This window comes from Eulemur rufifrons, chromosome 24 (assembly GCF_041146395.1).
Source record: "Eulemur rufifrons isolate Redbay chromosome 24, OSU_ERuf_1, whole genome shotgun sequence".
NCBI lineage: Eukaryota > Metazoa > Chordata > Mammalia > Primates > Lemuridae > Eulemur > Eulemur rufifrons.
In genome coordinates this window covers 23,515,304-23,530,252 of record NC_091006.1, presented here as the reverse complement: position 1 = coordinate 23,530,252, position 14,949 = coordinate 23,515,304, and positions in this window count along the sequence as shown.

Here is a 14,949-nt window from a genome sequence, read left to right as displayed (position 1 = left end):
ATAATTTTGCAGTTCAAAGAATTACTACGAAGAAATTATTTGATTCTTGAAATAAAATCTGAACTGCTTTCCTATGGTCCAATGAAGACATACAAATCTCTACATACTCTTTTGTATCTCAGCAAATAAGACACTATTATTCTAGTTGATCAGAACAAAAACATTGATGTCACCTTTTGTCCCTTTGTCACATACCACATAGAAGATCATTAATAAATCCTAAGAGCATTACCCTCAAAAATGTCCAGAATTTAGCCACTTGTCATCAGTTATGCTGCAGATGCCTTATTCACAACCACTATCATTTCTCATCTGAGTTTCACAGTAGCCCCCAAATTGGACCTCTTGCTTTCATTCTCCTTTTGAGTCTATTCTCAACATCAGCATCATTGCAAGAGTGATCTTTTCAGAATATCAGCCATATCTTGTCACTCTTCTGCTGAAACCCTTCTATGAGGTTCCTATAACAAAATAGAAGTTAAAGTCCCTTTAAATGGGACTTTAAATGGCTCCTTCAGTTCTTTGACTATGTCAGCTAGTGAAAATGTGATCATGATAAATTTTCAAATTGCAATAAAATTAAGCAAACTCAGTCTTTCTGCAAAGAAATGAGTAATGCCTGGGAGTAAAGCACAGAGGACAGACTGTGATTAGGGGGTCTTAATTGTGACTAAAATTGTCAAATATTTATGGAAAGGAGAGGTTGATCCACTCTGACGAATGCAATGGAAAAGCAGGATGATGCACGAGAAGAAAAAGATTCAAGTATGATGTCTGAAAATCCCTTGACCTTCCTCTGATTGTGTTACTGAAGATTCATAGGTACAAAGGAATTGTCTCATAAAAATATATGAAAAATACTTCTTATCTTGTCTAATTTCAAACCCTGAAGTTTCTTTGTAAGCTCCATTTCTGTCATAAATTCCTCCTAAAGAAAGAAAACAAATCCTACCATGGTGGCTCAAGAAAAAAATCTCAAAAGCAGCTTTCATACTTCAGCACTGGAAGGAGGGTGGTGTGCAGAAGAGTACAAGCACCACTTTACTTTATGCAATGTAATTTCAAATACCTGTGGTACTTGGAAGTCCTATATTATGTGGGTCAAAAAAAATCTCAATCTCTTAACCTATATGCATAAGTCAGTTTCTCACACATTTAATGATCTTAATTATCTCCCTGAGATTCCCTATAAATTCTCCTTTCAAGTTACACATCCAAACACAGTAATCTAAATACTTGGCCTTTATTTGTCTAATTTAGAATGAAATTTCTGTTATCTCAGAAGAAGTTTTCTTTAATAATCCAACAGATCAAAAAAAATGACAATACATAAAGGACACTCTTCAAAGATATCAGCCCCAGGAATAATAGTAAAATGGTGAAAAGATGTCTTTAGTACACGCAGGCTCACAACCTTGTTCCATTCTGCCACAATGTATTGTCACTGCCTTCCTATTCTATTCCTATCTAAATATGGCCTCTCAAAGGTACCTTTTACAAAGCACTTCTTTCTGGGGGCAGCCTGCGTGTTCATCTAAGAGAGATTCTAAGTCCTTAGCACTTATTCATTTAAGTAAATGTGCAAGTATTCCTTTTCAAGAAAGGGCAGCATTTAATCAGAGCTCAAAGCTCTAATACACTAAAGCTGGATTTGATCAGAATTCAAAAGCTCCAATAAAAATGAAATTATGATCTTCTGGGGAAAATTCTGCTATCACTGAGCAAGTGATAAGCAGAACACGGGAATGAAAAAGAAATCTGGCCCTTGAAATTACTAAGCAACATAAACAATTGGCAAAAATACAGTTTAATTGTGCCTTGGGGTACATACACAGTTGGCTGGCCTCTGGTCTGTCTTTTGAAGCCCTAGTGTACCAATAATAGCATTGTCCTTGAGATATGTTGAGGAAGTCACTGGGTTGATTTGGGGTCAATTCAATTCCCCTTAGTTTTCCTCCCGTCTTTGTTTTCTTTGGCTTTTCTCTGGTTAGCAAACAAGGTGTCTCTGTTCTTGTTTGTGAATGTCTTTATTGATTTCTGTCCTCACACTTATTTTCCTTGTACTAAACATTAATCCCTGGTATATGCCTTGGGTGAATTTGTCCTTTGTTGCCATAAATAACCTATCAGTCTATGACCTTTTTATTGGAACTCCTATGGAAGCCGGATATACCTCCTAATGTTGTCACGGGGTTTTGGGATCATTTTGTAAGTTTCTGAGTTGGCATTGAATTTCTTCTAGCATTTAACATTTTAAAAATCTACACATTTGAAAAAATTATGCTTAGACTTTAACTGATTCTCACTGTAAGAGATTGCACTCTGTCCTCTTATCTTTCCTAATGTATTGACACTATTTAATAAACAGTAAAAAACAAATAAATAGCATGTATCTATCAGATATTAGCTTTCATAATTAGATTTAGATGCATAGTTCTAACAGAAGTAGGTTGAATATTTTATTTTTACACTTCCACAGTTTACTTACAGAGAAACTATTAGATGTATACCCACATTTATGATCACCACCCACCAAGCATAATCTGTCCCTTAGACCTAGGATTTGTAGCTTTACACATTTTCTTCAATATATCCAGTGGACTAAGTTGAGTTTTCTATAGTATCTGGAGATATATTTTATATGGCATTGATCTAGGATGCTGCAAAAGTTATAATATTGCATAATATATTGCAGTTTGTATTTTTTTATTGGGAAAAAAGAATAGCACTGAAGGAAAAAGTAGACCACCAGGTATGTATATATCTGATAGAAAGAGCGCCCTCATGTGGTCAGGCACAAGCAGAGCCTGAATGCATTGACAAAGGTACCTAACCTGCTTAATGGTTGACAGTTTCATAATATTAAGACCAGTCATGAGGCCCCTCCTGTGCCCATTGCAGCCATTAAAATTGATTTAGCCTTAAAATCCATCTCAGCACAACATTCTAACGAGCTACATGCAGTCACTTGTGACAGGTACTTACGATAAAATTTTAGTTCCTTTAATTAGCCACAGGTACATTTAGGTAAAATGCCCAAAGGTAATCAGATTCAACAGGAACTAGTAAAACTCATTTGCTCAAGTCTCTGATTTCATATTGTATTTAGTTATATTCTTTACCTTTTAATATCTCAATGTGAAAGACTTGATTGTCCAAAACAAGCAGGTCAAAAAATAAACTTAATTCTGTACTTTGCTAACTGTGTATTCTTTCTTTCTCTCTCTCTCTCTCTCTCTCTCTCTCTCTGACACACACGCACACACACACACACACACCCTACACACACGTGCATGGACATAATTTCATTTATGGAATCCCTCAGCCTATTATCTGTAATTCGCTTTTATCAAGATTATCTGACAATATTTATTCTACCATCACCCCATCAAGCACCTATATACAAATGGAGTCATATAATCTGTAAACTTGACTGGCTCTATACAGAATTCATGGACCTGAAGATTTTGCATCCTAATGTAAAACTGTTGACAAAGTATCTACAGCCTATAATCATTAATGAGAACTCTCAAGTAATTAGTACTGCTTCAAGAGTGAAGTTGTAATTAAAAATCATAAAGGACTGATGGTATGAAGACTACCATTAGATCAGTGGCACTCAAAGAAGTGCTGAGACATCAGTAACAGAGTTATAGGATGTGAAGTCCAAAGGAAGACTGTGATCAGTCACTGAGTAGACTAACTTACGAAAAGTCAGCCCCTTGCATTACAAAACACCAAGAGTTGAGACGTTGAGATGAAGTGGGAATATTAGCAATATTAATAACAATAACATAGCTGCTATTTAATAAGTATTCATTATATGTCCGACTGTACACAAAGTACTTCCTAGAGTGTGTTTTAACTCTCAACATAGTCACCAAAGGCACATATTATTACTCTTATTTTGCAGATCAGGCCTGAAAAAGTTAGATAGCTGACTTGAAGCACTACAGGTAATACTGTATACGGCAGAACGGGCATAATCTGATGCCAAATGCAGTCACTGCCAAGATGGAAAAATCCATAGATAAAACCCTAATTTATGCAATCAATAATTTCCTTAAAGATGTCAACTGACTTCTAGATCTTACAGGTAGTAAACGGCAAAGTTGAAATCAGAGCATAGTTGGGTCCTGTGCTCCTGCCACAGCACTCGTCGTGATGGTGTCCTGCCTTCGTGTTCACTTAATCAAGTCTGTCCATAACACTGCTGCCAGAGTGATCTTGCAAAAATATAAATCTGACATTGTAATAATTAAAACAAGCTAAATTATACTGTGGTAACAAAGAACCCCAAAATCTCAGTGATTTGAAACTACAAGATTTATTTCTCTCTTACACTTCACTTTCACAGGGGCAGTTTAAAGCTCTGCTCCACGTTGTTCTCACTAGAGGATCCAGATTAAAAACTCAAGTTGAGTTCCATACAGATTCTAGTTATCAGCCCTTTATAGGATGTGTAACACGCAAGTATTTTCTCCCATTCTGTAGGTTGTCTATTCGCTCTCATGATAGTTTCTTTGGCTGTGCAGAAGCTTTTTAATTTGATCAGGTCCCATTTGGCGTGGATGTGGAGAGACAGGAACACTCACACACTGCTGGTGGAACTACAAACTAGTACAGCCTCTGTGGAAAGCAATATGGAGATACCTCGAAGAGATACAAGTAGAACTACCATTTGATCCAGCAATCCCATTACTGAGCATCTACCCAAAAGAACAAAAGACACTCTATAAAAAAGACATCTGCACTTGAATGTTTAAAGCAGCACAATTCACAATTGCAAAGATGTGGAAACAACCCCAGTGCCCATCAATACATGAGTGGATTAATAAAATGTGGTATATGTATACCATGGAGTTCTACTCAGCCACAAAAAACAATGGTGATCTAGCACCTCTTGTATTATCCTAAATAGAGCTAGAGCCCATTCTATGAAGTATCACAAAAATGGAAAAACAAGCACCACATGTACTCACCATCAAATTGGTTTTAACTGATCAATACTTAAGTGCACATATAGGAATAACATTCACTGGGTATCAGGCAGATGGGAGGGGGAGGAGAGGATGGGTATATACACACATAATGAGTGCGGTGTGCACCGTCTGGAGGATGGACATGCTTGAAGCTCTGACTCGGGTGGGGAAAGGCCAATATACATAACCTAAACATTTGTACCCCTGTAATATGCTGAAATAAAAAAGAAAAAAAAAAAGAAACTCAAGTTGATGAAAGAGCTACCATCTAGAACATGGCCAGTGGCCACGGCAGAGAAGGAGAGAGTGGTGAATTATCTTAAAGTTTCCAACCAAAAGAGACAAATGCTATTTCTTACTTATGTTTAATTGGCCAAAGCAAGTCACTCAATTCAAGGACTAGAAACTACAACTTTACATGTGCCCAGGAGGAGGAAGGGAAATCTTTGGTAGATGTTACTAATGAGCAACACCATATATTCCCTTGCTTAAGTGATAGATGTCAGCTGCCAACAAGTTAAAATTCAAGCACATTTGTGTTAGAAAAACCCGCTGTGATACGGCCTCTGACTACCTGCCATACCTCATCTCGCATAAATCTCCCACAGGTACTCTATATTGCAATTATCTTGAATCAGTAATTATCCCCCAGAATATCAAGCTATGTCATGCCCGTGTATTTGCACATGATGTACACTCTGCTTGGAATTTTCTTTTCACTGATGTCTGCCTGCTGAAATCCTACTTTTCCTTCAAGCCCCGGCTCAGGGCTTTCCTGCTCTGTAAAGTTTTATCAGGTCGCTCCATCCCTGATCCACACACCCACCATCGTCCCTTCCTTCTGTCCTCACCGAAGGGTGTCACACTCATTTGTTCATGCAGAATCCTCGTTCATTAAACTGTAAGTGCTCTGAGTGCAGTATCTCTGGACCATTGCCAGTACTCAGTGAATAATGTTTTGTTGAAGGAATAAAGTCATCTGCACTCTAATAAGAGATCTCAAGATTTAGCAAAATGAGTATCTACAATAAGCCAGGAAAGACTTGATAAAAGAAATGTGAGAGAACAGGAGGGCAGGCACATGGGAAATAGTTTCTTATTCTCTAGTGATAAAGCTAACTTTTTTTTTCTAAGTAATTTTTTTAATGCAACCTGGTGATTTTAAATTAGTGTGGAGGATCACATATATGTGAATCAGTTTGGGTAGCTTTTTCAAACTCTATCTCTTAGGACTTCTCCCTGGAAGATCAAGGTGTGTCATTTCCTCTAAAATGGTTTGTTGAGAATCATTACTGTGCTGTGCCATGCATCTTCCCATTTGGTGGTATTTACTTTCTGTGGATATCCTGAAGATGAGTATATAATTTGCCCCATTTTACAGGGAAGGCAATAGGTCCAGGGAAGTTTAACTTGCCCAAAGTTACCTGGCTAGCAAGTACCTAAAATGAAATTCAAATCTAAGACTCTTTGATGGTGAAGCCAGGCTATCAACATGCCATCTACACAATAAATGCAGGCAGACGTAAAGTGTTTACATAAAAACTCATCATATTCATGCATTAATGGGAACTAAAGTTGTAATGAATCACCGTACCCTGTTTCAACAAGGGTTCTCTCCTAACAACATTTTTATCCAAAGAACATTGATAAGTCATAAATTTCAGGCTTTATCACTTATGTAGATGATGGTTTAAAACTCACAAATTTTGCTGAAATCATACTTCATGAACAGTTGCCGTTTTTGCCAGTTTAGTGTCTGTGCTGGGCCTGGTGTTACATGGTGGTTACCCACTCAGAAATCTACCCGGACCTGCACGCATCGCTGGGTAGAACATGTCCTTAAGTTCTTTAATATTTTTGACATTTAAAGGAAAAGAGCAATGCATTTGTTTTCTAGGAAACTCTCCTGCCAAGTTTCCTACTATCACAATGGAACTGCCAGAGATTTCTAAAGCACATTCTCCTAAATGTGCACAATTAGACCCAGGCCAACTCTTTACAATTATTCCTTTTTGGAATCAAACTGTATCCTCCTGTGTGAAAACAATTTTTATCTTTTCATCTAATCTTTGAATCTAAAGGTGAGTTTCTCTGAAGTACCTATGAAATATACAACTAGGAACTTTATTCCTGTCATCCAAGACAAAGTGATTTTATACTCCTTTACAGACATCTTTTTACAGGAAATTATTGAATGTCTTCAAAAATTCATAGAATAGAGATTCTATTTGTTTATTCCAAGTTTCAGTGACATCCTGGGCTTGGAATTTGTGTGAATGCCTCAAGCAAATGCAAATGGCTGGTTTCAACAATAAGAAAACCCAATAAGCATGATTCACCGGGGCAATAATTAACATGACTAAATAAATTTTGCATTCTGGAGAAATCACGTTGAGAAATGACTGAAGAAAGTGCCTGTGTAGTTAGGCTGCTTCTGCTGTCCTTGCAACCAAACAGACCATGCTGCCCTAAAATCGTTTCCCACTAATCATTTATTCGCTGTGGTTTTTAAGAGTCATTTCAACCCAACCTAATACTTATTCAAAGTCTGAGCTTAGACAGATAATCCATCCTCAGACATCTTGCAAATCATTACATAATGTTTATCATGGACTACGTTAGTCTCCTTTATAGAAATTAGTTGCTAAATTAGTGAATCTTTCTCAGTAATCTTTTTCACCCATTCCTATTTTCTGGGTTAGAACCTACTTTGTAGCACTTTTAATTGATTTATTACCAAGACACTATTTCTTTAAATTTTTGCCTGGTGAATAAAAGCATAAGAAAACGATATTCTACAAGATATTATAAAGTACGCATCACAACAGAAAGAGTTTAATTATATTATAAATTATCAATTGAGGTTAAGTTTCTTCGACTTTTATGCATGAATGTCACAACAGGATACAAAAGAAGAAAAATACATTTATAGAAATATAGGTTCATATCTATCATATTTATGCCAGAGCACCATACAACTCACTGAGTGAAATTTAAAAAAAAAAAAAGTGACATACATGAAAACGTAAATATGAAGGTTATGGAATAGGTCTTTTAATATTACTTGTTTCGGCAGAGTACGAATCTCAAGAAGAGGTTTTAGAGAAGTGCAGACTTCAGTTCAGATCCTGGCCCAGCAACTCATTAACCACATAACCTTGGGGATACTATTTAATCTCAGTGAACCATGTGCTCCTTGCCCATAAAATGAGAATATCAAACTCATATCTAAAATGAAGGTTGCAGTGAGCATTAATACAATTGAGCTGACTTATGTTAAAGCACTTAGTACAATACCTGGCACTACCTATATGTTAGATAAGCAATATATTATTTCTGTTCTAATCAACATCATCATTCAGAAAAAGATGCTGAGTGTGATGTTTTACAGGAGTGTGCAAATACTTGCCTGCGTGTCTGAGATACATATCTATGCACGGAAAAAGAGAGAATGGGAGAGCAAGAATATGCTCTGGAAGATAATAGTACCTACATTTAAAAATTTGACAAGGCATCCAATATAGTCATGAATTTAATTGCAAAAAGAAAGTAGGACTCTTTGCAAGTAATATCATCATTTGCCAGAATTAATCAGAAATCACAGGAAATTCTTATTTGATTAAAACAGAAACTGATAAATTAAAAATGAATTAAGGCTACAGAATCTAGAATAGCCAATGAAACAGATACTTTATAAAAATATAGTATCGGTGTTTTCACAGAGTTTCTACATTTCTGAAAGCAATCCTGGTGAGGAAAGTTGTCTGTGGCACTGGTTTATTAGTTCTTGGCTTATGTTGCCTTAAGTGATTGTTTTTGCAGATGGAAAAAATTCTTGGAGAAAGAATAGAGGAAATCAAACTTCTTTCACTGAAATGTGACCTGAACAATAGGCACTATTATTAGACGACCTTCATGGCTGTTCATCTCAGCTGAGGACACTTAAGCTGTAGATTGGAACAATCCTGGATATATTTCCTCATATTATTAAATACAATGAATTTTTTGAGGCTTTTGGAGAAGCAGAAATAAATTGTCTAGCTTAGTACCTTTGTCTTAGAAGATTGATTCCCTAGCAATCTAAGATAAGCTTCAGAAAATCCAGAAACCAAGAAATACAGATTATATATATTTGTATTTTTTTCAAGAATATTTTTAATGAAAGAACTAATCCATACTTAATTGTGGTTCAAGGCCTACCTCTACCCTAGTGTTCTGTGGATCTTCTATTTGTAATATTACGTTGGCTCTTTGCTTTTCTTTTTTCTTCTTATGCACTAAATGCATACAAATTTACTATGCTGGTCTTTCTAAGAAGGGGTACTGCTGTGTATTCTGCTTCATCCATTCATTCAACAAATAAATATTTAACTTGTTCCAGGCCTTAGAGATGTTCAAGGTGCTTATAGTCTAACACCTAAGGTAATTAACATCCAGTGCTTATTATGTGCCCAGAACATCAATCTTCTCAACCATTCTAAGAAGTTATTCCCATTTTTACAATAAAGGATACTGAGCCTTACAGGGGTTTAAAATGTGCCCCCAATTCGAGAGCCTGCAGTTGGCAGAGCTGGAGTTAGAGCCAGGCAAAGTGACTCCAGAGTCCACGCTCTTAACCTTAATGCTATGCAGCCCCTCGTTGAGATGGGGACAAATTAGAAATTGGTAACAAATAAATGCAATAAACTGAGGGTTTTTTTGGGGGGGGGTGGTTATCCTTGTCCTAAGTTGGTACTCCACCAATGCATCCAGTGCTAAACTTTCCGGTGGACACTCTACAAAACTGCCAGGCACCTGTTACCCAAGAGAAATCTCTGTTCTCTCTCTCTCTCTCTCTCTCTCTGACATTTGGGCATTTTTTTTTTATCGGAAATGCTTTGCAATGGCATGGCAGGAGACAAGTTTTATAAACCACTCTATAAAAAGAAAGAGCAGCAAAAATCTCCCACCATAGACTCCACATGTAGGGCCTCAAGGTTTTCCTGCTTAACCATTTCAGACATGCAGTCTTATTTTCTAAGCAACAAATATCAGTTACCCTTTCACTGTTCAAATGGCAAGCAAATAAAGTGTCACATCTAAAACTGCTGATATGTGGATTAAAACATAAAAAAATGTAGAAACACAGAATCAATTACCAATGTCCACTCCTTTTACCAAATTCTATACATAAGTACTAGAAATGAGGTAACAGACTTTATCATAGACAAGTATCTAAATCAAGCTAGACATACAATTTTTGTTAGGAATATAGAAGATTATTACATTAATAATTTTGATGCTTTATAATATACCTCTAAGATAGAATGATTTTCTAGAAAGAACAGTAATTATATTAAACAATATAAATAATGTCTTATTAAACACTTCAATGACTTTCAATATTTGTCAGTGCTACAAGCAACATTTAATCTCATTATGAAAAAGTGTGTCTTTGAAATTTCCAAGTCAGAATAATTATCATCCAATTATTCAACAAGTATTTGAGTGGCTACTATGGGCCAGTCACTGCTCTAGGCACTGGGGGAAAAAAGTGAACAAAACAAAGATTCTGCTTGAATGAAGTTATATTCTAATGGAAGAAAGTAAAACGTGAAAACAAATAATTGTGAATACTAAAAACAATAACCAAATAAGACAAATAAATATACCAGTTATTAAAAAATGGCACTTGCTTTGTAGAGAATTTAAATAGAGTAACATGATAGAGGTGGCTACTTTAGATTGGGTAAACATTCTGGAAACATTCTTTTGGATACCTAAACTAAGATACAAATGACGAGAAGACGCCGGACCCTCACAAATTGGAGAGCAAGCATTCCAGGCATAGGCAACAGAAATGAAAGGGCCTTAAGGCATCAATAAATTTCAGGTATTGAAATCTCAGAAAGAAAGCTAGTGTGCTTCGAGGTTAGTGGACAAGGAGATGAGAAGGAGGGAAGTGAAAGAATAAATTAAGGGGCAGATCATTGAGGGCTTTATAAACCAAGTTACAGAAAAGAAGAGGAAAAGAATTGGAGTAGGAAATAAAGAAAGAAAAAGAAGAGGAGAAGGAGAAAGAAGAGTAAATGGACCATTTGATCCAGCAATCCCACTACTAGGCATCTACCCAAAGGAAAAAAGTCATTCTATAATAAAGACATCTGCACTTGAGTATTTATAGCGGCACAATTTACAATTGCAAACATGTGGAAATATCCCAAGTGCCCATCAATACATGAGTGGATTAAGAAAATGTGGTATCTGTATACCATGGAGTACTACTCAGCCATAAAAAAACAATGGTGAACTAGCACCTCTTGTAATTAGCCTGTATGGAGCTAGACCTCATTCTTTAGAGTGAAGTAACACAAGAATGGAAAAATAATCACCACATGTACTCACCATCAAATTGGTACTAACTGAGCAACACTTAATGTGCACACATGGAAGTAATATTCATCAGGTACCGGGCATGTGCAGGGGGTAGAAGAGATGGGTAAATTCACAACTAATAGGTGTGGAGAGCACTGACTGGGGGATGGGCACACTTGTAGCTCTGGCTTGGGTGGTGCAAAGGCAATATATGTAACCAAAATGTTCGTACCCCACAATATTCTGAAATTTAAAAATAATTTAAAAAGAAGAGATTTTGTTGACAGCTTGCTTATTCTCAGTGTTTACTGCACAAGTTCCTATACTTTTATCTGTTAATTACCTTTATTATAGTACTATGTCTCTCTCTTTTGTAGTTAGGCATCTGGGTGCCTTAGAAAGGACTACTTGGTTTAGAATCAAAAGACCTGAATTCTAACCACAAGTTTGGTAACTTCTTGACAGTGAGAAAAAAACATAAATTCCATGAAGGCAGAAACCACATCTATTATTACTAGCACTAAGTTCTGATTTCCTAGCAAGGACATGGGCTACAGAAGCTGGACAACACTATTTGTTATATAAAGAAATTAAAGAATGAAGTCATTGAACCTTCTGTACTTCGATTTTGTCATTGAAACATGGAGTGATATATGTATCTTGCCTTCCTTGATATGTCATTGGAAATTCCTGAGAAGTTAGAGCTCAGATGCATGAAAATTATTTCTATAATAAGCAATCATAAAATTTAAATTCAATTGTCATGATCCACAGAATATTAGTCTACTTCACAATGGCACTCTGTAAGACTCTTGATTGATTTTTCAGGATAATTGAAGAAAATAAAGCAGAAATAACATTTTTAAAGGATGAACTTGTAAGTCATTCTTGCTTACGTCAATTAGGTTATTGGGACAGAGCAAAGATATGGATAATTCAATGGTACATAATGCAACAGTCATATGTACTTGGCATTGAAATGTGTTTTTGTACTTTTATTTGAATAGAGTGTTGTCTGGTGTTCCGGTAATTGAACTAAAACAAAATAACAAAGTTATAGTGTCAATATCTGGTTCAGGATTTCCTCATCTTGTGTCCCTGCACCTTAATCCACACAGAATGACTTTGCTGCGGACCTGTATTACCGATTTTTTTCCCCTGAATGAAGCAAACTATTAATCTAACAAAAGTCAATGGAGTATCTACTGGGCGGCTGACACAGGGATGGGAGAAACAGACATATACAGTAGCCACACCACAATGTGATGACAACTAAATGAGCCCCTTGCTATTTCCCTTCCGATGCAGAGGTAACTTTTTCTCCAATGACACAGGGACTTGGAAACTATCAGATAGTAAAGCATCACCTGTTCTTTCAACTTCAACTGTTGTGTAACAGGAGAGTTTCCACTGTTTTTTTTTTTTTTTAAATATTCTAGTAACAGAAAATAAAAACAAAAAGAAAACAATGACAGAAGTCTTCCAACTACCCTCATATTTGAGGAATGTAGCTAGACAAAACTATTTATTATCAGGATAATTTTTAAACTGTCTGTGTTTTGGCTCTGCAATACTGTCCCTGACCTTTTCAGTGCTTGGCTGTGACAACTTTCTGATGTAGTAATGGGATCAGCTGCCTAAGACCCTCCAGGATGCCATAGAAAATCTCAGGAGAATGAGAGCTTATGGGGCATTAAATTTAATTTGACAATATTCAGAATAGACCAAGGCCATTAGTTGTGATGATTTGTATTATCAGGCAATATAGAAACTTCCACCTAGTTCACCCACTCAACCCATCTACTGCATTTTTCCGGCAACAATTGGTTACATTAACTACCTTTAAGCTTTATGCATTAGTTAAATCTGTTACCAACATCTGGGGGAGTGTCTACTTTTTTAGCTAATCTAAAAAGACATCTATTTTAAATCTCAGGAAAGTCTTTTTATTTTTTTAAAAGAAAAACTTTAGAAAAAAATAAACGTAACCAAGTTTAATTGAGCAAAGAAGATGTGTGTGGGTCAGGCAGCCTCCAGAAGCAGAGTAGGTTCACAGCAATTCCAGGGCTGTCACATGATTAAAGAGTGTATATGGAAAATGGAAAATAAAAGTGCTTCAAAAAATGGAGGTGGAATAACAGAAATAGCTGGATTGGTCACAACTCTTGAGTTTGTCCTATCTGAACATGGGTTAAATAGCTGGCCACCTGTGATCGGCTGAAACTCAGCTTCTTGTTACAAGAGGAGATTATAATCTGTATTTACATCAAGTTAAGGTACAGTTCACTATGTACAGAAAAACCTTTAGGCCAAAGTTAAAATATGTATGGAGGCAACTTTAGGCCAAATTTAATTCAATTTCACACTTTCTAACAGATACCAAATTCTAGTGATAGCTGTTCTTCTCTAGTAAAGAAAAAGATCTTGTTATTTTAACTAATGGTTGGTGTACTGTGGGCTTTTTGACCAGATAAATAACAAATGGGTATAATCATTTTAGTATTAATGAGTCAAGCAAGCTCTAAGTGTCCCATTCTATTACAAAAAAAGCCAAATGTGTTGAAAGGCAATAGCTTTGTTTTTCTGCATGATAAGGCTACCATTAGTTGTTCAAGATTAAATTAGCTAAAGAACTCTTCCTTACTGGAAATTAATTAATAATACATTATCATAACACTTATGATACTGGACTACCTATTAGAGTGGAGTCAATATTAACAACATCCACCAAAAGAAAACGAACAAAAAACACACAAGATAAACATAAAACTCCCTATATAAAGGAAATTTGAATAATGATGATATACAGACAGTAATACTTAGTTGTATTTTGAATGTTGAAGTCATATTTATTAAAAGAGAATTTTTTAAATACAAAAAATACATTCACAACTACTTTTTAAAATATAGGCCATCATGCTTCATTATTTATTCCATCAATGTGATCATATAGGAATATATTTCACAGATATATAGAAATTTAGCAATTTTTAAAGGATTTCATTCCATAGGTAGAAAGAGATCTACTAGTGTTTTCAAGGTCAGACCCAAATGAAACTAGCTCATACTTACTCAGCACAGTGTTAAAGAACAAAAGAATCCTATTGCCACTAACTAGTTTTGAAGTTTTCTTTTTTAGACCTATGCCTTCTGCCTAATAATTCTGTATTTTACTTTTGAAATAAAAATAATCACCCATTTATCCTTAAACTTAGCAAAGGCTTTTAAGGTTACTCAATTAGGGTATCCATTTTAAGGATGATAAAAGAAGGAATAGAATAAAATTATTCCAGAAGAATTAGTCATAACCAAAGCAGAAACCAGAAATGATCACAGGAAAACATTTCTCAGGGGATAATTTAATAACATTACTAAAAGTGTGGGAGTCCATATAACACCTAGATGATTAGAAAAGGGGTTATTAGCTAAGCCATTGTCTGAAACCCACTGAATCACTGATCCCTTTGAAAAATGATTGGTCCTTTTTTTCTAAAGATGGGTTTTAAAATTTAAGAGAAGCTCCAAGCAGCAGGGCTGAGAGAGAAAAAGAATACGGACCTTGCATGGTTCTAGATTTCTCTTTATAAGGTCTAGGTGTAAGGTAAGATACCAA